Source organism: Aethalodelphis obliquidens, unplaced genomic scaffold, assembly GCF_003676395.1.
Source record: "Aethalodelphis obliquidens isolate GAN/ISIS:26980383/991018 unplaced genomic scaffold, ASM367639v1 scaffold56, whole genome shotgun sequence".
Classification (NCBI taxonomy): Eukaryota; Metazoa; Chordata; class Mammalia; order Artiodactyla; family Delphinidae; genus Aethalodelphis; species Aethalodelphis obliquidens.
Genome location: NW_020838000.1, coordinates 6,813,936 through 6,816,802, shown reverse-complemented (window position 1 = coordinate 6,816,802; position 2,867 = coordinate 6,813,936). Strand labels below are relative to the sequence as shown.

At 40.2% G+C, this 2,867-nt stretch overlaps 1 pseudogene; it reads left to right on the top strand.

Moving 5' to 3' along the window:
* Nucleotides 1-1,736: 1,736 nt before the first annotated feature.
* On the top strand, nt 1,737-2,413 carry LOC113609338 (ATP synthase subunit a-like; annotated as a pseudogene).
* Nucleotides 2,414-2,867: the final 454 nt, after the last annotated feature.

Sequence of the window (2,867 nt, the reverse complement as noted above, 5' to 3'; positions counted from 1 at the left end):
AAGATCTATAGGCAGGACTTAATGAGACTTTCTGGGATGGTCATTCTTGCATTCAACAAACACATTTGTGCACTTCCGTTTCAGTGCTTCGTGTAGTTTACAATAGAACAAGGGAGCCCTGGCAAGAACTACCTTATCAAGTACCTATGGGGAGCAGCAAATCAAGACTGTTAAAAGTTCAAAATCACAAAGGATGTCTTTGAGCTACAGTGGTCTAGCTAGGGCTCAGTTATTCAGCTCAAGACAGGAAGGGTGTTGGCTGGTAGAGAGGTGAAGACTAACATTCCAGTTGGTAAGGGGCAGAAGAGGGAACTGCACATCCTCAAAGGTATGGAAGAACAGATCCCAATAATACTTCATCACCTCCCTACAGGCATGGTCCCTGGCTCATCTAGGCAGCTAATCACGCTTTCCTCTATACAAACACTAACGTACACACTTTTCTGCAATCCCTTTCCTTAACTCTTTGACTTCTTCAATAGATTATGAGCTCTTCACAAAGGAAGTGGTACTTATGTTTAATATGCCCAATGATTAGCATATAGCACAAGTTCAAAAATGTCTATTGGATGGAGGAATTAAAGAATAAGTGAAAAATTATTTCTTTTAGCTTCTGTTCTTTTCAATATGAGCAGGATAGCTTATATCCAAAATCTCTAATGTGTGTTTTACACATGCACACCTCAATTCAGACTAGTCATATCTCAAGTGCTCAATAGCTATATGTAGATAATCAATACTCCACTGGACTATGCAGTTCTACACACTACCTCAAAATATGAAGCTAACATTTTTCCAATACAAGATATTTTCCAATACAAGACTCCTGAGAAACAAGAGATTCTCAGACACATTATTTAGATCAGGATTTCTCAACAGTGACGCATTGGCATTTTGGCTAGATACTTCTTTGTTTTGGTCGGGGGGGCGGGCTTTCCTGTGCCTTGTGGGATGTTTGGCCTCTACTCACTAACAACCCTCTCCTCAAGTGTGACATCAAAAACATCTCTTGGCATTGTCAAATGTCACCTAGGGGTTAAAAATGCCCCATGTGAAAACCACTGAATTAGATTATCCTTTTCAGCTCTGGAAACCAGAAGTCTGGGGGCTCCGGCAATCTAGCAGAAAGGTAGGTCTCAAGAAGATGCACATCCGTGAGAACTATCGTCCCACAGAGGAAACCCTGCACCACAAAGGGCTCGTTCTGGAATCTCTGGTTGCTGAGGCTTTGCTGGTCTGCCAAGAGCACCCACACCTTCCCACCTCTGGCCATGGCAGGACATGGCATTTGGTTTGACTGGTGTTTGTTCAGAAAGTACACCAGAGAGAGACTTTTCCTGGCATTTTCTGTCACATTTCATATGGCAGTCCAACATTTCCTGCTTGTAAGCAATAGGGATTGATTCTGGGTAAACAGAAAAATAATTTACTGGGAGGTTAACAGGAAGGTTACCTAATAACCTTCTAAAATGCTTTGAGAAATGATCTGCATCCATACTATAAGTTCATTAAGAAGCTGAGTATTATTAACCTTTTAAGTTAAAGACTGGGAGTTAAAAACTCCCCTTAATAACATGCCACAACTAGATACATCAACATGATTTATCACTATTATATCAATAATTCTAGTTCTATTTATTGTATCTCAACTGAAAAATTTCAAAATATACTTATCCTTCAGTTCTAAAACTAAAATCAACTAAAACACCAAAACACTCTGCCCCTTGAGAAACAAAATGGATAAAAATTTATTTGCCTCTTTCATCACCCCAACTATAATAAGATTACCTATTGCCATTTTAGTCATTATACTTCCAAGCTTTCTATTGCCCACACACAACCAAATGTTTTATAACTGCACAATCTCTATTCAACAGTGACGAGTTCAACTCACATCAAAACAGATAATGGCTAGCCACAACTATAAAGGACAAACTTGAACACTAAATCTCATGTCAGTAATCTTATTTATTGGCTCAACAAACTTGCTAGGTCTCTCACCACTCATTTATGCCCACGAAACAACTTTCAAGAAATTTAGTTATAGCAATTCCTTTATGAGCAGGAGTTGTAATCACCGGCTTCCACCATAAAACAAAAGCATCTCTGGCCCACTTTACCACAAGGAACACCAATTCCCCTTATCCCCATGCCAGTAATTATTGAAACTATTAGCTTACTTATTCAATCAATAGTCCTGGCCATATGGCTAACAGCTAAGATTACAGATGGTCACCTATTAATCCATCTAATCAGAGGAGCAACCCTGGCCCTAATAAGCATTAGTATTACCACAGCCCTCATTGCATTTATTATTCTTATTCTACTCAGCGTTCTTAAAGTTGCAGTAGTCCTTATTCAAGCTTTCATGTTCACCTTATTAATAAGTCACTTCTCACATAACGCACAATGACCCAAAAACCCATGCGCATCATGTAATAGTAAATCCCAGCCCCAGCAGGAAGACTGAAAAAGCAGACTCGGAAAACAGTTAAGAACCAAGGGCCTCTCCTCTCAGTCCAATACTTTATTACACGAAGACTCTGATTAGGATGCTGTTATTGTGGCCACAACCACGGGACACTCTTGCTGCCCCCGGATACTTGACCCCAATGCTGTCACTATGAATATTTTCCAATTTCACTGTGATTTTGCATCAGTCTCCCACTGCAATCTCTAATAGGTTTTATCCACACTTGGTAGCCCTTGCATACAGAATGCAGGAAATGTCGAGTGTGGTCAGATAGCCCTGATCCATCCTCACACCACACTTGATCCATTTTCACTGCCTCTGTGAGCCTCTTTCTTGGAGGTTTGCTCTCTTCCTTCTCAAAATCCATATCAGATATGCAGTGATTCTTGGTGCT